The sequence below is a fragment of the Amia ocellicauda genome, chromosome 5, assembly GCF_036373705.1.
Source record: "Amia ocellicauda isolate fAmiCal2 chromosome 5, fAmiCal2.hap1, whole genome shotgun sequence".
In the NCBI taxonomy this organism is placed as follows: Eukaryota; Metazoa; Chordata; class Actinopteri; order Amiiformes; family Amiidae; genus Amia; species Amia ocellicauda.
The window spans coordinates 28,665,005-28,691,492 of NC_089854.1; the positions used below are offsets into that span (position 1 = coordinate 28,665,005).

At 35.7% G+C, this 26,488-nt stretch overlaps 1 protein-coding gene across 4 annotated transcripts in view; it reads left to right on the forward strand.

Annotated features, from left to right (window-relative positions):
* myocd (myocardin) overlaps positions 1–26,488 on the forward strand; it is a 148,381-nt gene that overhangs the window by 762 nt on the left and 121,131 nt on the right. The gene's annotated exons all lie outside the window — the stretch shown is intronic.

Sequence of the window (26,488 nt, forward strand, 5' to 3'; positions counted from 1 at the left end):
GGGTTATTATAGTATTGCCTTCTTATGCTTTGAAATCAGCTCACGGTAAGATTCCAGATATTAATATAAAATAATACAAAATACTACATAAAGCATTGGATACAGGCTTTTTATGAAACAGGACTACACAGTGGTGGTGTTCTTTAATCATTATGTCACTCATGAACTGACTTTACTGTGCACTGCTGATTGGATTCTAGAGGTGGGACGCAAAGCCTGGTCCCCCCAGACTCCACCATGCACCTGTTACTGCCATAATAGAGAGCCAGCCCCTTCAGCAAGGCAGCAGATCCAGGCTTCAAGCTGCTTCCTCACAGAAACTGGGTTTCCCCAAGCTGAGTTTGAAGTGGCGTCTCTGTCCTGACAATAGGAGACAACTCGAGCGTAATCCTGAGAGTTCAAAGGTTACTCAGGCCTGAGATGTCCGGATTGCTAAGGTCAAGGTTGACAAAGGTCTGGAAAGGCTGCTAACTCAGCCTTTCCACCTACTATGGCAGATATGTCAGTATCACTGCTGCCAAGAACAGCAATGGATAGAAATAAATAGGCCTAATTTCCCCAGTTTTTTAGCCTCACGTTGAAGTTTTAATACCTCACATTTATTTTATGTGTATTGCGTGATGCTTATTTATTTTAATGTAAATTAAATACCACTCATAATCACAGATAGATGCACACACAGTAAAGCCTTTAATTGTTTCACTTTGGCTTTTAAAGACATTTTCTTGTGACCACATTGGTCTTGTGAGCACTTTCCAAGAAACTAAAAAACATGATGACTTAATGTTTCATCATTATAGTAGGTTTGTACTTTCCTTCTTGTTCAGTAATAAAGGTAACTTAGGTGGTTATATTATTATTAATGTTATTATAAATAATAATAATTATTATGATATTGAAGATGATGCAAAGTAGGGGTTTCAATGCAGGGAATTATGTACTTAGAGCAAAGAAAGCTGTTTGCCGCATACACTGCATATGCAACAATGAATTCTGATACAAATGTCTCTCGGTGCAATAATGTTGCATTACTATAATTACACAGAAGTACATCACCCCCAAAAATGGTAAACCTGAGCTACATTTTTAATTCCTGATGGAAGATGGGGCTTCCTGTCAGAAGTACCAGCTGCCTTCAGGAGTGTGGGTGACCCAGGACAATGTCAGGGGTTTATTGGTCTTGCAAAGAAAATCCAGTTTGAATAGTCCTGGTTCGGAGATTGTTAATCAAAACTGAGCTTCAGAAGAAAGGCACAGATTTGTTAATCTCCTAAAGCAGCATCATTGTTAGTTATCATATTTAAAGCTTCTGGAAAACTTCAAAATAACACCTTTAACCCCTAACCCTCATTCACAGATGTTGATTTGAGATTTTTTTTTTTTTTCTGGCTGACACTGGATGACAGTCCAATTTTGTTTTCCTTCTTTCTTTTATGATAGTGTATTTTCTGGCAGTCTTGTTCAAAGGCAGTTGGTAGCACGTAGATACATTGATTGAAATACATAAATGCATCTCATGCACATATACTTACATTACATGGTATGCATGAATTCCCAAGGGAAACGTCAAAGTTCCTCTACATAGTCTATACAGAGGATCATTGGAGACATTTTGACACAGTAAGTTAAAAGGGGTCATTTGCATAGTGGCATCCAGTAAAACCAATATGGATGATACACAGGAGCTTATAATCTTTCCTTTTGACCACATTCTGATAGTTTCCAATGTAAATAAAACAGCATTATTCAAGAGTGCATTTGAAAATTCCGAAATAACAGATGAAGTGTGTTGTCCTCCATAAAAACAAGAAAGATAAAATATGCAGCCTTAACAATGTTTGTGTGAAGCTACTGAATAATGCTGTGTAAATATTTTCAGCATGTTTTACAGGAACATCAAAATACATGTGGACATCCAACTAGGAAAAATGTTGGTTCATTTGGATGAAACTAGAGACCAAATGTAATAATGCATTTAGCAGACACATAGTGGGATGGTTGCTGTATAGCTCCGATTAATGAATGGCAGTAAGATCAATACTAATGATTTAACACACATTATAAATTCACCATTTAATATCAGTGCTTGGCTTATTGTGACACAAAACTGAAAGTAAATGTAAAACAAAATGCTGTGTTACCACAGGTTGTATTTCTTATCATCAGCATAGGCCTCAAGGACTCAGAAGATTATAATAAATAAAAGTAACTTTTTCTGAGTTAAAATATGAAACAAGCAAACCCTGAGAACTAAACTATTTGTTATTACTGTTAATCAATCACAGCTGGTAAAAACTGAATTGCTAGTGTTGTAGATAATACTGGATCATATATTAGGACTGACAAATATCCAACCCCTGCCAATTCTAAATTATAAACTTGGTATTACCCTTAATTAGGAAACCTAACCAAAGAATATTGATTTATTCAAAACATAATATAAAGTATTAAAACTGATAACCTTGTAGATTTTTGCAATGTAATTTTTCATCTAACATTATTTCTGCATTTTTTTGTGTTGAATCATGAGCTATGCGTGTACAGTGAAGTCATCACGAGAGTATAAGATATCTTACAACCAATTTACAAATTATGGAGTCAATGTTTATAAAGATATTTAAAAAAACATCAACTAATCTCTTAGTTATTTAGATATTTGTCTTGTAATGCCTACACCATCTCTCTCTCTCTTTCTCATATATATATATATATATAATGTGTGTGTGTATTTATATCCAAGTTATAAAGATACAACTCGCTGCTTACAATTTTATCATAGTCTTGATTAACAAAATGATCTGCACACAAACAAAAGTGGATTGGTTTTGGTATTATTTGTTTCAGGTCAAACACTCTCCAGCATGTGAATCTCTCAAAGTAGTATTGTTTTTATTGATCTTCACTTGAGTTTTAAATGGTCCATTTAATATACTTTGAATTTCTCCTGCTGAATCTTGATTCTCAATTAAAATCCATCCTTTTCACGCTATAATTAAACCTATAAATTATCAATCAATAGTTGTACTGTAGGAGATGACCAACCTTAATGGAGAGATCGATCTGCATTTCTGGGGTAAAGAATATACCCATTTTCAGTAAAGAATTAGGTGGCCATTAGCAATGCATTTTAAAAAGCCTTCAGTGCATGACGTCAGCCCTGAAGATTTATTTAAATGATCAACTTGAGAATTTCCCTCTGCCAAGTTACATAATAGCATAAGTAAACTTGTAACAACAGACTTGTTTAATTTCATAAGCCACTATATGTATACACATATACACCCACTTACCCTCCCACACGTGTTTGTGTGTGTGTGTGTGTGTGTGTGTGTGTGTGTGTGCGCGCATGCATATAGTGTCATAACAAGGGTGTTAACTTTGTTAGCCAGTCAACAAATACTCTACTACTATACAACAAGTACTATACCTACAGCAGTCATAATGTAATTTTGTTTCAGTAGTTAAGTAATATGTTGCCTTTTTAGGGTCAATGATTCTTCTCATTTTCATCTTTCATCGTTTCTAAACTAAGGTTCTTATTCATAGTGGTTACATTACCAAGTATTGAGGGAAGAGCTGGTTGCATACTGAACAACGTGATAAGCTAAAATGTCAAGCAAAAGGGAAGAAAAAGCAACTTGGTGAAAGATAAGGAGCCAGACTCTATATATACATGTGCATTAACCCTTACAGAAGCAATACTTTATTCAGCATAATAGAAAATATTCATGTGTATAATTATTATTCAGAATTAAACAAGAATAACATTTGATGTCACTGCCACGAGACAGTTTCCGTGGACACCAAAATGCAGTTTTCTCTGAGATATATTTACTTGTTTGTTGTTAGTCTGTTTTCAAGAGCCTAATGGTCAGTTGTCCTCAAGGGGGTTATTATGTGATATGTTTCCCATAAATTCCACTAAGCTGAAGTAATAAGACCATTCAGGTTTTCCCCTAAATACAATGCGAGTCTGAGAACTGTGGCATTTAGGCTGAAATTTATGTTGCTGGAAAGTAAGTTGTTTTAGAGCCTGAGAATGAGTATTTTGGACATCAAGGATTTGGGATTTCACTTTGTTTACATTAATATATATTTTTATGAGCCAGATAAAAGCACTATATAAAAAACATAAAATGAGAAAATGTCAAATGACTATCAGAAACACTTTTATTATCTGGCAGTTGATGTCAGTACAGTATATGCGATTGTGAGCTTTTAAACTGAAGTCATATGTGTGGCATGTATATTTGAGCAAGTTAACATAATATTGCAGATCCCTTCAGTCACATTTACATCAAAGTAATTAAGAGCCTCTCATTATGGTAAAGCAATGCATCACTGCGTATTGCCATTGGATGAGGTGAAAAAAGCTTCACCCATGTAACTCTGCTAGATTTAATGTTGACTTACAGGTAGGCTAATTGACATTTTTGTGTGTCAAGTAATGATGCATAATACAAAATATGTCAACTTATTATTCAACCCTTAAGTCACAGAGATGGTTGTAGTTAGGTTTTTCTACACTTTTAGACATTTATTTACAGCCTTCATATTTTGTCAATATAATTTCAGGGTTACAAATATCACTCTAGCCTTCAATATGTAACCTTGATCTGATACTCTTGACGAAATAACTTCCTACATGCTTCACAGACTAGGCCCAAACCCAGTAGAACACATCTGGGAGCACCTTGAGCCACAACTGTAGATAAGATTGCTAGCACTTGTATTGTTTATTTTGATTTCCCCTATGCTCCCTCTCCCTTAGGTTTTAACTTTGACAACAACAACATCGTGTCTGCACTTATCAGCTTTTACAAATTAGGATGTAATGCCTTATATATTGCTTACTGTATCTCATATACACTGTAAATTCAAAATCTGTAAAATGTATTATGCCCAAACTGCACTGTATTATTGCACTTTGTATTGCTCTTTTGTAAGTCACCCTGGACAAGGGCGTCTGCAGAAATAAATAATAATAAGATGTCCTGCTAATGCAAGAAAGCTCTACTCGGTTATGGGAGTATCTGGAATTCTCTGCTTTCTTTTTTATTCCCATTCTTTTCCCTTCTTACAACAACTGAGGGGATTCTGTACAATTGAATGTGAAATGTGCCACTTGTCAATGTAATAAAATCAATAAATATAATCGGCCAAACAAAAAGGAAAATCAGTTATAACTTCAAAAACATGTTCAATCCATGGGCCGGATTAAATCAAAACTTTGACCCACCCGCTAAGAGCAAACTACAAACCTGTACATCATAGCGGCTACATTTATGATTAGAAGAAAGTGGCATCTTATTAAAAATGAAGCCGCAACTGAGTACAGTTCTGTAGTTTTCTATTAGCGGGTGGGTCAAAATTTTGATTTAATCCAGCCCCATGTCCATTATCCTTTAGCATTAAAGACTGCTAAGGTTTTGGGGGAAGTGCCAAAGACTTTCTATTTTCTATTTTAAACTGAAGCATTTTTGTGGTAAGCATTAATATATACATATGACTATTTTTGAATGTTTCTCGTTTCCAACCATAATTGCTGCCAATTACCATACATTAACGACATCACAATTTATCATTAGCATGGGATAAACATAATTATGGAATCAGAATCGCCATAACTTATGTTGGAGTACATCCCAATCACAACATGTTGGACATGTCCACATTTTAAACATCATAGTATATCAATTCTGTTATGACTGTAACTCGAGGTTCTGTCACTTTCTATTAATCTCAAAAGATTAAAAAAGTTTTTTATATAGTTATATTTATGCATAATTACAATATTTGCTAATTCTAATATGCCCGTAAACCTCATTTATCCTAATTTTAATACATTATTATACGTTTTTAGAAATATTCATAATATCTTAAGTGAAACAATTTTCTTTGTTTGCCCCCCCCTCCAAAATATGTGTAAACTAATTTTTTTTCCTTTAAGAAAACAGGGATGGCAAGCAATGCTGACTATTTCTAGTATGAGGTGGACATGATGTCTTATTATCTTTAGGGAATGTTACATGAACTCTTAGTGTTTGTAAAGCCATTCTCAAATGATTTCATATCAGATAATCATAAAGAGGCTGTATATTTTCTGCTTGGTTAATGTTACACATCGCAAAGCTTTTGATGTTAAATTCCTGAGTTTTTTTCCCCTGCAAATTCACTGACCTTTTCTTGATCAGACGTGAATGTTCTTACGAGGCAATGTCCTATGAATCAGTCTTTTCACCTCTTTAGAATCCATAAAGGGTCATATAATGCATTTTTTGTTTGTTGTTGTTGTTTTCCAAGAACGTGTTGTGCTTCCCAAGTTGTAATTTGTATTCCTGACTTTCTTACCTGGAAATGATACAATGCAAAGTTCAGCACAGAGGTGCATGTAAGGGGTAATTTAGGAAAGGCAGAGGATGAAACTATAGAAATGGGGACACTTCCAACATGTCTAATGGACTAAGTAGGCTAAATCCTCACTTCTCCTGTGTCCTACCTTTGGATGAAGTGACTTTCCTCTCAGCTGTAAAGCATTTTATGTTGAAAGGCGTTATACATTCACTTATTTCAAAGGAAAGTGAATTCTACTGAATCTCTCAGTAACCCAGAACACTGGCCTGAATGGCATTTACTAGATTCTGGTGAATGTTCTGAAATGCTCATTTACAAACACCCTAATAAATTGTCATCCGTGGCCTGTGTAGGGGCAATACTTTGTCAATTCCCTCCTTGCTTTCAAACATCTGTCTTGATTTTCAAACCATTTTACTCCCAATTTGTAGGGATATTTATGAAATGTTAATGTAGGCAATATAAAACATTCTCCTGGCAACACACATTGCATCAATAGAAACAACCTGCAGGAAAAAGTTGAATGTTTGATGAATTCATTCTTGTACTTTCCCAGTCTTTTAAATTGTCATTCATTATCTTTTTCAGATAATCTCGCAGATATTTAGTTGGATTTATGACAAGGATTAAAATGATAAAAGTGAAATAAGCCTCTTTCTAATAGAGCATTATACCCATCAGTGGTTAGACATCATCATCCTTAAAATTGTTTTTGAGCAGTTGGTTTTCTGAATACAGCACATTTCACATCAGTAATAAACATGCGGTATATTGAGAGTATGAAATAAAGAGGGTAGTGATTGCTTTTTAAAAAATGAGCCAAAAAAGTGTAAGAGGAGCAATCTGCCAAAATGTTATATCAATTAGAGTACCACCACAGTTTTTGAAATGTACATTTTAACATATTGTTTTGATTAAAGTAGGACATTGTTTTTATCCTAAAAAAAAAAAAAAAAATATTCTGTTCAGTTGCACAGAATGAACTCTCCAAAAGAAGGCAGTGTTTTACTAATCCCTTTTCAGTTCAGGATTTGTGGAATTCATTAATTCACAACTATATATATATATATATGATATTTATTTATTTTGAATGAGAAATTATGATAGGTTTATCTTTAATATTATTTTTATGATAATTTATTTAAATGTTTTTTGTTGACTTTATATTTCTCAAAATGAAGAAATACATCACCATTTCTCAAACTGAGACGTTTGAAGAGGGGAACTGACTAAAAATATTGACATAATCTGAAGGTTCTTGGCACCTTCTTCACAATGTTGGAATTATTAATGATGTAGCACACATTATTAGTTTTATTTTGTCTGATACACAAGAGGTACATTACTGCCCAAATGCTTGATAAGCCATTTATGTATTTAGTTATGACTAAACATGTTAATGGTAAAATTACTTCTGCTTTGATTAGACGTGTGAAAAAACAACTAAAAAGACTCCCAGATGAAGTAGACACTAAATATCAAAAGCAATTATTAAAAAGTGTCTTGTCAGAGTCACATGTCTGACAGTTTGACACAACATTATAAACGCTTTGCACTTGTGTGACAAAATGTGTTGTATTACATTGTCTGTTGATCTTCAGGACATCTGCACGCATTTCCAATACAGTGAGCCTGGACTGACCATTATGCCAGTGAAATAGTTGTTTTATGATATGGGAAACTTGACAATGCACAGAGGCCGTCACACTTATTTCACGGTTGAGGTAAGATCAGAGATTACGTCTTAAATAACAGGTTATACAATACACTGATAAGCTGTGAAGAATATTCAAAAACAGAAAATTATATTTTCATTTTGGATTGTTGTAGACGTATTTAGATTGATGTCAGTTGTATACTGTTTATAGCACAAACTTGTGTCTGAGTGGATTGAATTGATTGAAATGGGCCCAGAATGTATTATAGATACAAATATACACTAGCTCTTTGAACTGGATTATTTAGATGTAAGGTTCCTGTTGCATTTCGATCTGTATTTAGCTGACTTGACAAAGGAACAAATCTTCTGGCAAGGGCTTATCTCCATATTCTCTTTAAACTGGGAGGTAAGTGATTAGGCTCTCTTGTTCCCGTATTATCTGTAAGGAAGGATACCAGTAAATGTCATCCCAATGTTATTAGAGAGTTTCAGTTTGTTTGAAGATCTTTTTCTTCTTATTTCTAGATGAGTAAATAGTTTATAGAATAACAATCAGACCAGTTATTACCCTTTGAAGATTTAATAAATATAAACTTTATTAATAATGACTATTTTGAAATAGAATATCCCTGAGGTACATTTATATAGATAGAGAGATCGACAGATAGATCTTGTTTTAAGGGATCCAAAGGAAGTGAGCTGCCGCACCATTCCCACCTGCTCCTTGAGTGAATATTACCACCTTGGAGTTGGATACATTTTCAGTCTGAGTTGCTTTTGTTCTTTGTGGTAAGAACTATGTTGTGATTTGTTGTAAGGATAATAAATTGTCTGAAATTACATAACGCACAATTTTTAAGCAGTGGCAATCCTGCTGTGTCTGTGATCCCAATACTGTTATCAAGAAAGAAGGATCATATATTCCCAATAAAGTAATTGTGTTTTAACTGCTGCACACAGGATACTCCTTGGTGTCCGGATGAGCATTTATTACCTGTTTTGGCTTGAAAGGTCAAAGGTTGAAAACATTAGTAATAAACCGTTATCTCCAAAAGTAAAAAAATAAAAAATAAAAATCACATGCCCTTGGTGTGCATACTTTTCCAAGTTTATTTTAGTAATGTGATGCTCCTTTTTTTTGTACAGCCGTTATGAAGTAATCCTGGATGGTACATAATATGGAATGAATGTATTAGTTTAAAATAATGAATCACATGACTTTGTGTAAAATCTGACAAGTTTTAGTCTGGCATTGCAATACACCATCTTAGCAATATTGCGTTTTTATCCAGAACCTTTTCAAAAATTGTGATTTTGCATTCAGAAACAGCTGCCATATTAGCTTTGTATTTTTACTGATTATGTTGCTTTTTAAATAATCTAAAGGATCTAGAAAGTCTGTGAACAAGTGTATCTCTGGATGCAGTTTGATCTCTAGACTCTCTATTGTTAAATTCACAGTGACTTTCTAGTTAATTGATTAAAGATATTCTGTGTAAACTGATTTTTTTGTTGTAGAGAATGTAATAGGGAGTCCAGTTTTAACTATTTTTATTTGAATTTTATCACCACCAACATCAGCCTATATAAGATGTTTCCACTTGCTTTGATCTACAGTTTCTCTTTTCCATGTCACCCCTGCAATTTTTTTTTTTAATCTTCACATCTTTTATGTGGTCGTCTTCCAGGTCTTTGTTCATCTCTTCGGATCCATTCGATAGCTTCCTTTGTTCTTTGATCTGTTCTTCTTGCAATGTGTCCGGCCCATTGCCATTTAAAGATTTTCACTCTTTCATCAGTGTCACATATTTTAGTTTTGTTGTGGATCCATTCATGTATTTTTATATCTCTTCTTCTTATTCCAAGTATACATCTTTCTATGCTTCTTTGTGTCATCCTCAGTTTCTGTAACATTTTTACATTTAGTGACCAGGGCCCCTTTCCTCGTAGCTCGCTAACCCAGTTAGCCAGATATCTTTCAAGATAATTTGACAGAAGTCTGGCTTTTTCCGTTCCTCAAAGCAAGCTTAAAGTCCAGCTGAGTAAATTACCGTAGAAGATAGCCTGACTTAAATTATAGGACTAACTGAATCCAGCTGAGTAGTCTGAATTAATTAAACCAGGTACAAGAAACGGGGTACAGGTTTCATAGCCATAAGTGAGCATGCATTGATCAAATACTTTTCTCTTCAGTCAAATGGGCAGAATTCTTTTAAATATTGTGCCAATTTTTCCCGATGTACACCATTCCATTTTCACTCTTATTTCGATTTCTTCCATAAGATTTCTTCATCTTCATTGATTTGTTGTCCAAAGTATAAGTAACCTTTGACTTCTCCAAGTATCTTCTGATCTACTTTAGTTTTAACAAAGCTGTTAAACATGACTTTGGTCTTACTCAAGTTAATTTTGAGTCCAGTTATCTTACTTGCATCTGAGAGTTCTTGAATTAGATTTTTTATTTGAGTTGTGATTATGGTTCTGAAACAGTACTTTGGCCAGGACCAAATCAAAACTTTTACCTACCCAAAAGTGGCAAATTTATAAACTTGTACCCAATCCCATGTGTATTTATTGTAAGAATGCACTTTCTACTACTACATGATAAGGTACAAGTTTGTAATTTGTGACTGGCAAGAATTTTGTTTGGCCTAGGCCTTTATTGCAGTGTTATTGATTTGAAATCTGTGTTTTTAATGTTTAAAACTCCCCTCAAACACATAGCCTGCCATATGAACAATTATAAAGCCATGTGGGGCTGGGCACTGAACACATCCTTCACTTGCCAGATGCAATTCGTCATCTTATTTAGAGATTTGAAGGCTGTTAATTTCTCCCAACCTTCGTGTATTTATATTTCAACATTTAGGAATATTCTGAACTCCAGTTTTAGCATCAAATATTTAATAATGTAACCCGTTTTTCAGGGTTGTGTGTCCTTTTTCTTTAAATTAAGTTTAATTAAACAAACCCAGGGATCTTTTCACCTAGCCTAAAAGCAAATTTGGCAGTGCGATTTAAACCCCCTTGTTCTTTCAAGGTTTAAACACCTTGAGCAGAGTACCCCTGTGCAGTTTTACATGTGACATTTCCTTTATGCCTCTTACAAACAAGATGTTTAATTAGTTTCAATGTTTTTCCCCCCCTCCATCTTGAATGCTTGGCCTTCGTGTGCACCTAAACATCTGCACAAGGTTAAATGGACATCATTGCTACTATCAGAGAGATGTTGTAAATATTTTGAACAAAAAAGGGTCCAAAAACAACACTGGTTAATGTTTACAGAAGGTTTGTAAATATGATACAGAGTTTATACAGTGTACACATGGAGAAGTTGAATTTAATTTCCAGTTAAGTAAAATAAAGAGTATTTTAGTTGGTGCTGTATTTAAGGAGATTTTCCTATAAATTTGGCATCTTGGGGAAAAGAATGGTTATCATTGCAGGAAAAGTCCATGATTTACTTGAATGGCTTTTTTATGATCAAAAAGGAAAATGCATTTGTGGCCTAATGACATGAATGTTTTGTATTATTGTTTCCAATATTTAAAATATAGTCATAGTCATACAAATAAACAAATCCATCAAAATAACTTCGTACCAAAATAAATACATTTTCTCTTATTTTTAAATTAATGTAAATTTAAGATTGTTTGTTTTTGTCAGATAAAGAATGATCTTACACTGAAGTGCTTCTCTGCACGGCACAATTAAAGTATTGGGTATGGCACAGGAACTGTAAGCTGCATGTCCATCTCTGCATCTGGTACTTGCATTACATTGTGGTTGTGTGTGTGTTACCCACTAGTTCATAAACACTGCAGACTTTATTTACTTCCTTCCAGCTCATGTGCATGAAAACAGCAGTGCACTAATTCAGAACATAAATTCTTGCATGGCTTGGGCAGCAGTACTGCAGATGTTCCACATTGGTTCGTTGAGATGAAAGACATGTGTGTATTAATTATATTTATAGTCATCTTACTTTCTTCAGTTAAACACAGTAGACTACCTGAATAGGTTTACAACATACTCACCGAACTTGGCCAAAGTGAGGATAAAACTAAACAGAAACACTTTAGTTGCAGCTGGACACTTTTCTGATGTAGTTATCACAACTGTAGTTCAGTATAATCCTTAGTACAAACTTTCCCAAGATTGGTTATTGTAGGCCCCTTCACAAGTGGTTAGTTTTTTAATTAATTCATCAAAATACAGATCAAAAGGGAACTCACTCAGAATGACAATGGAGTTAATTCTGTTTGAGCACTTTTCCCCCCTAAATGCTAATTAAATATTTTATGTAGTATTCCCATCAATTATGTTTAATGGTTTAATTTGAAGTCTGTCTATGTTGTGCTTACTGGAAAAGAAAAAAAAAATACAAGGAACAACCATTCCTAAAGTAGCTTAGAATTAAAAAAAAAAATACTGAGTTACTAAGAAGGGGTTATGTAAAAAGGCATTTCATTATTTTACCTTAATGAATCAAATTAATCTGTTAAAAATGACTTCCAGTCTTTTTCCAACACAGCACTGAATAAGGATTGCTGCACAGAGAGGAAAAGGAAACAGTAGTTCTTTCCCAACCTTTTATCACAAGCTAAACAAATCATTTTGAATATTTACCTACAGATGTTTATATCCCTATGCACCCATGAGTTTAGCTTTTCTTGTGTTCCTTGACATTGTGTAACTGCTGTACAATTGATTAAAGAAGGGGTTTGGATCAGATCTGCAGAATGTTTGGCCACAAATCATTTCCATGCTAACAGGCTTTACATTCAGAATACAAAGCTCTGTACACTTTACATCTAACTGAGAGGAAATTAAGGATGTCCCACTGTACATAAAGGAATTTGTTGAACTGGCACGACTTATATATTTTTTATTTTATGGTATGATGGTATGATGACATGATTCTCTGTGAGTATTCCATTTAGTGTATGAGAACAGCTACTAAGCTGGGTTTAAATTCCTTTAAACAATCAATTATAGTAAAGAAAAATCAAATTAGGTGATCTTTTCTGACAGCAGTGAAAATTACCAGTGAATGCCAAGTATTGTTTTTTTTGTTTTTTTTCCTGCGATTGCTGTAAGCTTCAGCAAACAGGATGCGTTTCCTTTTGGAAAATTCGTTATCTTAAAGGATCATAGGGAAATTTGTGAAATAAGCATTTTAATAACCTTGGGCCCAGGTCCTACACTTAAAAAAATGTTAGTTAGTACACAAGCAATGCCTTTACAAATTCATGGATTGAAACGTTTTCAAAGGAAAGAATGTTGCTGAAACTCCCTTAACTATTTTACTGCCAACTCTGGATATTTATTTCATATGTATATTAAACAACAGAGAAATAAAGGTAAAGGTTTATGGAAAATTGCATAAGAACATACTTGCACCCACTTTTTTTCTGTTAAGTCATGTTAGCAAGATAAACAGTTTCTATGTTTATTTATTACAGTTAATTGGCTTTTGGAAATGTAAATATTTAATTTCAAAATAAATATATATTTTCAAAATAAATATTTAATTTCACAGTATTAGGATTGGAATACTACCTTGTATTTGTTTCTGCCATGAGATCTGACATTGAACTAGATTGGAGACCTTATTTTAATGTACACTTTGTATGTCCTGTAAAAATGCTTATGTCTTAAGTGGAGCTTATTTGCATGTGATTTCCAGATTTTGTATTTAAATTACATATTTATTGAAGAAAATAAATGTTTAGTTTCAAATTAGAAAATTAAATTTAAAATTCCACAAAAGCGAGATTGTTTATATTTATATAATTATAATACAATGTTACATATTTGTATTTGAAATACACTCACCTAAAGGATTATTAGGAACACCTGTTCAATTTCTCATTAATGCAATTATCTAACCAACCAATCACATGGCAGTTGCTTCAATGCATTTAGGGGTGTGGTCCTGGTCAAGACAATCTCCTGAACTCCAAACTGAATGGGAAAGAAAGGTGATTTAAGCAATTTTGAGCGTGGCATGGTTGTTGGTGCCAGACGGGCCGGTCTGAGTATTTCACAATCTGCTCAGTTACTGGGATTTTCACGCACAACCATTTCTAGGGTTTACAAAGAATGGTGTGAAAAGGGAAAAACATCCAGTATGCGGCAGTCCTGTGGGCGAAAATGCCTTGTTGATGCTAGAGGTCAGAGGAGAATGGGCCGACTGATTCAAGCTGATAGAAGAGCAACTTTGACTGAAATAACCACTCGTTACAACCGAGGTATGCAGCAAAGCATTTGTGAAGCCACAACACGTACAACCTTGAGGCGGATGGGCTACAACAGCAGAAGACCCCACTGGGTACCACTCATCTCCACTACAAATAGGAAAAAGAGGCTACAATTTGCACAAGCTCACCAAAATTGGACAGTTGAAGACTGGAAAAATGTTGCCTGGTCTGATGAGTCTCGATTTCTGTTGAGACATTCAGATGGTAAAGTCAGAATTTGGCGTAAACAGAATGAGAACATGGATCCATCATGCCTTGTTACCACTGTGCAGGCTGGTGGTGGTGGTGTAATGGTGTGGGGGATGTTTTCTTGGCACACTTTAGGCCCCTTAGTGCCAATTGGGCATCGTTTAAATGCCACGGCCTACCTGAGCATTGTTTCTGACCGTGTCCATCCCTTTATGACCACCATGTACCCATCCTCTGATGGCTACTTCCAGCAGGATAATGCACCATGTCACAAAGGTCGAATCATTTCAAATTGGTTTCTTGAACATGACAATGAGTTCACTGTACTAAACTGGCCCCCACAGTCACCAGATCTCAACCCAATAGAGCATCTTTGGGATGTGGTGGAACGGGAGCTTCGTGCCCTGGATGTGCATCCCACAAATCTCCATCAACTGCAAGATGCTATCCTATCAATATGGGCCAACATTTCTAAAGAATGCTTTCAGCACCTTGTTGAATCAATGCCACGTAGAATTAAGGCAGTTCTGAAGGCGAAAGGGGGTCAAACACAGTATTAGTATGGTGTTCCTAATAATCCTTTAGGTGAGTGTATATCTTAACAGCTAAATCTCAAACTGCAGTGTTTTAGCAAATGCATAAAACAATGAAGTTGGATTTAAATGTAGAACATTTTCTGAAAAAAAAAGAAAGACTTATGTTAAATCAGAAAAATAAGTCAATATATAAATATATGTTTTAGCATAAAGCAATGTGTGAAAATGACAGAACAACAAAAGAAAAATGAAAAAGCTGAAGCAATTTACACTGGATATGTTTTTGAAGAGAAGGGACATGTAATTGAGTTTAGGATGTATGTTTTATTTGTTATTTTAGTTTTTTTACACTGCTATATTTAAACTCCTTGATATCAACGCTGTCGATATTAAATGGGCTTAGAATACTTTTAAAAAACATTGGAATATTTCATACCCTTCATTTATGTCAATTAAAGGGAACTCTACCTCTGGAAACAGTTTCCCAGATTCTAACCACAGCAAATGATGTGTTTATGTCATCAAATTGACATCAACAATTAGTGAACATTAACCTCCCACGCGTAACTTTGCAATGTTTAATTTGTATGTGCATTCTTTTTTTAAGTTAAATGGGAAAATAAAGATGAATTTAAGGGAAAATGCATCCCCCTGCCACCCATCCACTTATCTGAGGTCAGAAAGAACTCAGGTGTGAGTAATTCCTTTATCAAACATTTTAAAATAAAGCAATGAATGAGGAATGGATGAACTAGTGTTCTGACCGAAAATTGGCTGACCACCACAATGAAATACACATGCCATTTTCAGACCAGTAAGTTTAATACTTGTTTTGGCAACAAGTGATCTTATGGTTAAGTGGCTAGGATGATATTTCCTGTCGGATGCTTCTTGATCCTTTTGTTGCTCAAGTCTCAGCTGGGTGATTTGGTGACATTAAGAGGAAAAAAAACTACAAAATACAGTTAGGTACATAAATATTTGACAGTGACACAATTGTCATCATTTTGCTCTGTATGCCAATGGATTTGATTTTCTTTAAGTGTAGACTTTCATCTTTAAATTGAGGGTAGTTACATCCAAATTGGGAGAACAGTGTAGGAATTACACCAATTTTTTTATGTGATTCCCCCAATTTTAGTGGCTCAAAAATATTTGGACAAACTAACATAATCATGAATTAAACTGTGAGTTTCAATACTTGGTTGCAATTCCTTTGCAGTCAATGACTGCTTGAAGTCTGGAACCCATAGACATCACCAGATGCTGGGTTTCTTCCCTGGTGATGCTCTGCCAGGCCTGCACTGCAGCTGTCTTTAGTTCCTGCGTGTTCTTGGGGCATTTTGCCTTCAGTTTTGCCTTCAGCAGGTGAAATGCTGCTCAATTGGATCCAGGTCAGGTGATTGACTTGGCCATTGCAGAACATTCCACTTCTTCGCCTTAAAAAAGTCTTGGGTTGCTTTGGCAGTATGCTTTGGGTCATTGTCCATCTGCACTGTGAAGTGCTGTCCAATGAGTTTTGAAGCATTTGGCTGAATCTGAGCAGATAATATAGCCCTAAACACTTCAGAATTCATCCTGCTGCTTTTGTCAGCAGTCACATCATCAATAAATACAAGGGAACCTGTTCCTTTGACAGCCATACATGTCCATGCCATAACATGCTTCACAGATGAGGTGGTATGCTTCAGATCATCAGCAGTTCCTTCCCTTCTCCATACTCTTCTCTTCCCATCATTCTGGTACAAGTTGATCTTTGTCTCATTTGTCCATAGGATGTTGTTCCAGAACTGTACAGGGTTCTTTAGATGTTTTTTGGCAAACTCTAATCTGGTCTTCCTGTGTTTGGGGCTTACCAATGGTTTACATCTTGTGGTAAACCCTCTCTATTTACTCTGGTGAAGTCTTCTCTTGATTGTTGACACAGATATGCTCCTGGAGGGTGTTAGAACATAAGAACATAAGAAAGTTTACAAACGAGAGGAGGCCATTCGACCCATCGTGCTCATTTGGTGTTCATTAATATCTAAGTGATCCAAGGATCCTATCCAGTCTATTTTTAAATGTTCCCAAACTTTCAGCTTCTACCACATCGCTGGGTAGTTTATTCCAGATTGTGACGACTCTCTGTGTGAAGAATTGTCTCCTGTTTTCCGTTTTGAATGCCTTGAAGCCCAATTTCCATTTGTGTCCCCGGGTGCGTGTGTCCCTGCTGATCTGGAAAAGCTCCTCTGGTTTGATGTGGTCGATGCCTTTCATGATTTTGAAGACTTGGATCAAGTCCCCACGTAGTCTCCTCTGTTCCAGGGTGAAAAGGTTCAGTTCCCTCAGTCTCTCATTTGGACATTCCCTTCAGACCTGGAATAAGTCTGGTTGCTCTCCTCTGAACTGCCTCTAGAGCAGCGATATCCTTCTTGAAGTGTGGAGCCCAGAACTGCACACAGTATCCAGATGAGGTCTAACTAGTGCATTGTACAGTCTGAACATTACTTCACTTGTTTTAAATTCTACACTTTTGACAATATACCCTAACATCCTGTTTGCCTTTTTTATTGCTTCCCCACATTGCTTGGATAGAGAAAGTGAGGAGTCCACATAGACTCCTAGGTCTTTCTCATGCATTACTTCTAGTCCTATTCCTCCCATAGTGTAATTATAGTGGACATTTTTGTTACCTACATGTATTACCTTGCACTTGTCCACATTGAATTTCATCTGCCAGGTGTCGACCCACAACTGAATATTATCTAAGTCCCTTTGAATAGCCTGTGCTGCCAAGATTGTATCTGCTGAGCCACCTATTTTAGTATCATCTGCAAATTTGACAAGTTTGCTAACAATCCCAGAGTCCAGATCATTAATATAGATTAGAAAAAGCAAAGGCCCTAGTACTGATCCCTGTGGAACTCCACTAACAACCTCACTCCAGTTAGAAGCAACTCCTCTAATCAACACCCTCTGTTTCCTATACATCAACCAGTTCATAATCCATCTACTTACATTACCCTGAATGCCTACAGCTTCCAATTTGAGGATCAGTCTTTGGTGTGGAACCTTATCAAAAGCTTTTTGGAAATCTAAGTATATCATATCATATGCTTTCACGTGATCTACAGCTGCAGTTGCATGTTCAAAAAATTCTATTAAAGTAGTAAGACATGATCTACCTCGTCTAAACCCATGTTGACTATTTCCAAGAATATGGTTTTCATTAAGATGCTCCTTTATTTTCTGTCTAATAATTTTTTCCAACATTTTACAAGTAATGCAGGTGAGACTGATTGGTCTGTAATTTCCTGGCTCAGTTTTGTCCCCTTTCTTGTGGATTGAATGACATTTGCTGTCTTCCAGTCAGTTGGCACATCCCCTGTTCTAAGTGTCATTTGTTTTTTTGCATTAGTGTTTGCATTAGTTTTAGCTCCAATAGCTATGTTTCTTTCTATTCCCCTCTTTGCTTTTCTGATCCCTTTCTTAAGATCTCTTTGCAGCTCAACATATTCTATGTATTTTGTTTTGTCACCATCCCTTTTGTATGTGCTATACAACATTTTCTTTCTCTTGATATTTTTTTGCATACCTCTATTAAACCATTTTGGCCAGTGTTTTTTTGTCCTCAATTTGCTAAGTTTTGGTACAAATTGATCCTGAGCCTCAAGTAGTATATTCTTAAAATATACCCATCCATTTTCAGCTGACTCTGTATCCAATGTGCTCCAGTCTACCTCTTCTAAGTGCCGTCTCATACCTTCAAGGTTTGCTTTTCTAAAATTGTAGACCATTGTTTTAGACTTGGACCTTGTTTTTTGAAAGAGGTTCTTGATCTTGATTTGATCGTGTTCTTGATCTGGCCAACTGTTGTAAGGGGTTCTTCACCAGGGAAAGAATTCTTCTGTCATCCACCACAGCTTTTTTTCCGTGGTCATCCAGGCCTTTTGTTCCGGAGCTCACCAGTGCGTTCTTTCTTTTTAAAAATGTACCAAATAGTTGATTTGGTCACACCTAATGTTTTTGCTATCTCTGATTGGTGTGTTTTGATTTCTAAAGCAGTACTGAAGGCAAAACGCCCAAACAACAAGCAGGAACTAAAGACAGCTGCAGTGCAGGCCTGACAGAGCATTACCAGGGAAGAAACCCATGGTTTCAAGACTTCAGGCAGTCATTGACTGCAAAGGATTTGCAACCAAGTATTGAAACTCACAGTTTAATTCATGATTATGTTAGTTTGTCCAAATACTTTTGAGCCACTAAAATTAGGGTGACCACATATAAAAATGTAATTCCTACACCATTCACCAATTTGGATGTAACTACCCTCAAATTAAAGATGAAAGTCTACACTTAAAGCACATCTTGATTGTTTACTTTCAAATCCATTGTGGTGGCGTACAGAGCCAAAATGAAGACAATTCTGTCACTGTCAAATATTTAAGGACCTAACTGTATATAAGGTAAGCAATAGACCGTGTTATCATTTTGGTGGAGGAGCAAATTCCAATTCATACCTTTAGCAATTACAAAAAAGAAAAATAGTCGTCTTGTCTTATGTGCAACTGTGTGCATATATTTCCGAATCCAAAGGGCATTCAGTGTGATCAAGCTATCACAAAACAAGATACGGCATGATTTGTAATTCAGAAGGTGTTAAGAACTTCACTCCTGCAATCCCAGTTCTTTACTGTCTTTTGCAGTCACCTGAATCAGATAGTTTGACTGCAGATTAAATATTATTTTTATATTTCTCACTATACTGCGGACCTCAGAGGAGTGTCCTTCAGCTTAAACATTTCATATTTTATAACAATATACAGATAACAGTGTATTACTGCAATTTTGTAAATGATGTCTCAATGTGGGAAACTGCGGATGTCCATCTGTAAGCTTGTGCAGAGTTTACAGTTCATTGCAGAGAATGTGAAAGACAATACAGACAGTCAAAATGGGCCCCAAACATTGCAGGGGCAGAAACATCAACACATTGCCCACATGTTGTGTAGACTAGAGCTATTGTTTTGAAGGGACCAGAACCATCATGTATTGTGTTATTTTAAACAACAGTGTAATATTGCCAACATTAATATATTTGTACCTGCTAAAGGGGAAAACAGGAATTGGAAAGATATACCTCAGGAGACAACCTTCTCTGGCTGCACTATAAAGTGAACGAGTGGAGGATTATATGATCTTACTAATATTGCAGTAGTACTTAAGGTCTATGTTGGCCCTACATTGTATTGTACAGTTTTGCCAAAAATCTTGTCTACAAAAAATATGCTATGTGAAAAAATGTATGCCACCAGTGCATGGATACAATAAAAATGGACAATAGCATTTTATGGACTTGCAGTGTTTTCAAGCTATATATTTATAATATACATCCACCGCTTTGTAAAATATAGTACATTGACTCCTCACTATCTAATTTCTCAAACACATCAGCCTTGAATACAGGCTAATGAGTACATTAGCTTACTACCAAGTTGTACGAGATGATGTAACATACGATAATGAACTAGTGTTTTGAATTGTCAGTGTCATCAAACTGCGTATTTAATATGGGAGGTTAGATTTTTCAGTTAATTAAGCTGAAAATGGGCTGACTGACTTTTTCTGTAGGACCATGCATGTGTAAACATAAATGCTCCGACACAAATACCAGATGGTAAAGCACTTCTGTATCAGATATATCAGGTGACTGTGTGAGTCCTGTAAATTAAGAGTTGGGGTCGAGACAGGAATAATCTGCAAAACAGTGGCTTGGGAAAAGGGTTTATCTATCCTTCCAAAGGGCAGAACCAATAACACATTCAACAACAACATTATCACCAAACATTATCATCACACTCTCTGACAGAATACTTACACACACCTGTCACAAAGACTCACAAGACTAACAGAAAAACTTTGAAAAAAGAAAAAAAATGATATGCTTCTTGGAAAAATTGGTCATCAGCCTCTAGTGAATGCTTTACAAATAGAAGATATAAATATATCAATTTGTAATGAAAGAGACATGGTATTTGACTATGTATAGTTGATTGTTTTGGGCAACGATTTAGTCTTCGTTTAGTGGAAAAATATATATTCAATTAAAATGCATATTAGGATATATTACAAATCTAGTTAGATTTGAACTTTCAATGTCCCGTGTTTACTTTCATTAAAAATGTTTGGTTTATGGAATGGAGTTTGGCATAGAAGAATAATTTTCAATGTTTGCATGTTTGCACAGTACAAGAAATCCTTGTTGTCTCTTATTCCTGATTCTGTTTAGACCTAGAAAAAAATCTGAACTTTTAACCCACTCACCAATTGCAAATTATAATTATTTGATCATTCCTTTTACCTAATTAAAACCTGTCATTAAGTACTGTGTTTTTAGTTTGTGATTGGCAAATTGAAATTTCCCTGAGCCTTAGCCTACATCCTTAAACTGTGATTGTAATGTTTTAAGTTTAACGCAATAGGTATTTATCACAGATACATGACAAGACTACTTTCCTACACTTTTACACGGGAATGCAGTTGGTGTGAGGTTAATATTTAGATATATTTGGCTCACATGAAGTGTTATGGCTTAATGCACCATTTACACTGTGATTGCATTAATTAAGATATTGTTAGTCGAGATGTGTTATGAGCAGTGGCCTTGGCAGTATATTATTCAGGCGCAGTGGTCCGTGTAGCTGTCAAGGTAGTTCTTGGCACTGGACTGTGTATGGTTATTTAAAAAACACTAGAACCCACAGGCTAATGTGATCTGCCAAATTAGCCATGGCTTTGAGTCTCCAGGTATGTGACCAATCCATCTGATTAGATCAAAGGTGAGCAACTCACTTTTTAATCACGCATATCCAAAATATTGATTTAACCATTTCTTAAAATGGGCCACATATAGTTACATTTTGTTTTATTCAGTGTTATTTGCAATTCTCAACCTGAGCTGCAATACATATGCTACGATTGTTCTATCTACACAGAACGATTCTTCCCACTCTTTCTTTACAACTCAATGATCTTCTGGGATGCTTTTTTTTTAAATTGTACTCTACCAGAACAGAAGCACATGATACCAGTACTGCAAAGCACGTTGTAATGACATCACTCGCTAACAGTTTTGACAGTTTTAGTTTGTTGTTGTTGGTCCTGTAGTTCCTGGCTCAGAAATAATTTGTATCATCTTATCTTGTATGTATGTACATTTATTTTCTGTACTATCTTGTAACATATGTACATGTATCCTTTATTTCAATGTTTTCTCCTTCTAAAATACAAAATATGGGCCGCAATCATATAATAAATGGGCCGCGAGTTGCGTATCCCTGTATTAGATTGTCCCTGTATGTGTTGTCAGTGCAGCTTTTTTTTAATAACGTACTGAAGCAGTGACAATTCAAACAAACAAAAAAATATATAAAGTATTGGAAAATACATTTCACAGACACTTTGTGTACGTATACGTACACATATTATGTGAACTAAGTTTGTATGTACAGTATGCATTTGTTTTCCTTTGCTTGCTTATTGGGTTTTGTTTAGTTTTCAACATTACTCTTATCCTAAAAAGAAAAATAAGGCAGGTTTACCGAGATATTTAGCAACAACTCATGAGTTTTAAAGTATTGATGCTTGGCCTTTTTGAAATCTTTTTTTCACAAACCAATCATGAAGATAATGTTTGGGAAACACATGATTTCTCGTAGATGTCAGTCTGAGTGCTTAAACCTATTTGCTTGAAGCTGTGATTAAGTGGTCTTCTGCAGTCAGTGTATAGAAAGAAGTGTCGAGGTTGCCCTTATCTGAAGGCAAACAAGTGTGTTTCCCATTGAAATGGCGTACTGATTTAATAGTTTCCCTTGGGAATGGTGAGGATCTGAATTGGAGGCATATGGGCCTGCAAATGAAATATTAGAAAATGATTTCAAGCAATGTTATTTGAACCATGATACTTAATGTGTGTTTATATTATTATAATGTCCTTTTTTGAACAAAGACGAAATGCTGCCTTCCTTGCTGTGATGACTTCACCCCAGAAAGATTTATAAGAAATCAAGCCCTTAAAATGACAAACCCTTATCTGTCTTTGACCAATAATTATAGTGTTTTGTTGGAACTCCATGTACAAGGAGTTTGATTTGTTAAATATTTTGTCTCGTAACAAAAACTAGGCAGTAATATATAAACTGAGTTAAAACAAAATTAAGAAATTATTAGGTGAAGTATGTTTGTATACATTGAAATTACCAGCATTTTATAATAGTTATGTTTGGTTAATCTGTGAATCAATTTTGATGATATTAGGTGAAAACAATATAGGTTTATCATAATCAAGTACTTTGGCATCAGGGTCTGGCAGTTGCAAATAAGATTTCTCATACTGTCACATTATTAATTTATTGCAGCAATTTTCAGTCTCAGAGAAAACATTCTCCTATTTCTTATTTTGCTTATCTTGTTTCTAAAGAAAACCTCACATGTGCATACAACAAGAATCTTTTTTTTTTTGTATAACTTCCAAAAAGCCATTTAAAATAAAGTGCATTCCCCTTGCTTTACACAATGTGGAGGAAGAAAAAAAAGAAGCTAAAATAGCATTCATGTTTTTGGAGGCAACTGTTCCAGAAGATTTCAGGTAGGATTACAAGTTTATATAGTTCAGATCAACATGTGATGTAAACTTCCATTAGTATAGTAAGTGCATTTCCGTCACAGTTTGCGATTTGCAAGATGGCTGTTTGCCAGCTTTCTGCTTTCTGATCTCTCGAGTGAAACATTTCTGTTGGCAGACACCATGATTGACATTAATTGTGCGAACATTCTTATCATCTGAATGTACCATGTTTATAGTCCCAGTGATTATATGTATATTTACTTTGCAGTTTGTTTTGTATTCCTTTTGTAAGTAAAATATTTGTTGGTGAAGGTCACCAGACTGTTAAAAGACAATAAACATAGATACACTAACTATTTATCAAAATTGCTTATTTTTTCTATAAAAAATATACATCTGGGTAAAAAGAAAAGTAATTGGAATGAGATCTGCTTGCCTTTATTTGTATACAGGACTTTAGTGACTGTCAGGCACAAATAAAACAATACAAGACCTTTTTATACATTTTATGGTTCCTCGTTCATGTTTTCTTTACATGTGTGAAACACTGAATTAAATCAGCGTGTAACTAAATATCCTTGTTCCAGAACAAAATTTAATTAAAATTAAATGAGCAGCTACAATAGGAAGTTCTTGGCTGCCAAAATGAATGCCGTGTTTGTTTCCAGTTAATTGTGTTGATTGTTTCTCTGATTGGCAGAGAAGAGCTGTAAAGGCCTCCCACAGATTGTTACTGCTGATGCCTACATAGAGGGCTATGTAGGCCTACACTCCCAGGGTTTGAAAACTGCAACTTAGACAACTAAAATGTATACACAACAGGCTGATAAATGATTTATTTGTTTATTTATTTATTGGCAGATGCCCTTACTGTAGACTTACATTTTACACAATACAAGTTTCTTTAAGCATTACAAAAGTGCTGTAATACAAGCCATACAAATTACAATTTCAATTGTGGTAATAGATGGAACAAGGCATACACTCACCTAAAGGATTATTAGGAACACCATACTAATACTGTGTTTGACCCCCTTTCGCCTTCAGAACTGCCTTAATTCTACGTGGCATTGATTCAACAAGGTGCTGAAAGCATTCTTTAGAAATGTTGGCCCATATTGATAGGATAGCATCTTGCAGTTGATGGAGATTTGTGGGATGCACATCCAGGGCACGAAGCTCCCGTTCCACCACATCCCAAAGATGCTCTATTGGGTTGAGATCTGGTGACTGTGGGGGCCAGTTTAGTACAGTGAACTCATTGTCATGTTCAAGAAACCAATTTGAAATGATTCGACCTTTGTGACATGGTGCATTATCCTGCTGGAAGTAGCCATCAGAGGATGGGTACATGGTGGTCATAAAGGGATGGACACGGTCAGAAACAATGCTCAGGTAGGCCGTGGCATTTAAACGATGCCCAATTGGCACTAAGGGGCCTAAAGTGTGCCAAGAAAACATCCCCCACACCATTACACCACCACCACCAGCCTGCACAGTGGTAACAAGGCATGATGGATCCATGTTCTCATTCTGTTTACGCCAAATTCTGACTCTACCATCTGAATGTCTCAACAGAAATCGAGACTCATCAGACCAGGCAACATTTTTCCAGTCTTCAACTGTCCAATTTTGGTGAGCTTGTGCAAATTGTAGCCTCTTTTTCCTATTTGTAGTGGAGATGAGTGGTACCCGGTGGGGTCTTCTGCTGTTGTAGCCCATCCGCCTCAAGGTTGTACGTGTTGTGGCTTCACAAATGCTTTGCTGCATACCTCGGTTGTAACGAGTGGTTATTTCAGTCAAAGTTGCTCTTCTATCAGCTTGAATCAGTCGGCCCATTCTCCTCTGACCTCTAGCATCAACAAGGCATTTTCGCCCACAGGACTGCCGCATACTGGATGTTTTTCCCTTTTCACACCATTCTTTGTAAACCCTAGAAATGGTTGTGCGTGAAAATCCCAGTAACTGAGCAGATTGTGAAATACTCAGACCGGCCCGTCTGGCACCAACAACCATGCCACGCTCAAAATTGCTTAAATCACCTTTCTTTCCCATTCAGTTTGGAGTTCAGGAGATTGTCTTGACCAGGACCACACCCCTAAATGCATTGAAGCAACTGCCATGTGATTGGTTGGTTAGATAATTGCATTAATGAGAAATTGAACAGGTGTTCCTAATAATCCTTTAGGTGAGTGTATATACCACACCACATTTTCAACCCCCACAATAAGAGGTATAAGATTTGACAGCCAAACCCACCCACATCCTAATCCATTATTATTTGTACCCTACCTTTGCTGACAAACCATCTTTCTCATTGAGGGGTCATGCATGCACATAGAAAGCTACGAAGTGAAATCCACCCTACAGGCATCCTTTATTTATATGTATGTATAACAATATTCATTAATCAGGAGGTGAAAATACAGTGAATGCAAGATACTTGTATCGGTGAGCAAACAGATTTTTCCTTTATGCGCCTTTTACAGTTCAGTAACTACAGCACATGGAAGCCAGCAGTAAAGTCATCCCCACAGTCACAAAATCTGTCTTTAATGAAGTTTGGGTTAGTACTGCAAAAAGTAAAGCAATTCCCTCACATTCACAGTCTAGTGAAAGCATTTTTTTACCAGAGAAATATGCATGTTTGGAAAAATAAATTGTCAAGAACTTTTAGGTCAAGCTGAATTGATTGCTTCCTCAATCCACTGTAGAAGAATGCCTTCAGGGTGGACTACACTTGGTAGCTTTCTATGTGCATACATTTTTCGTTGGGGCCTGTATGAATCAGAAACACAATGAGAATGACGGTTTGTCAGCAAAGGTATGTTACTAATAATAATGGATTAGGATGTGGGTGGGTTTGGCTTTCAAATCT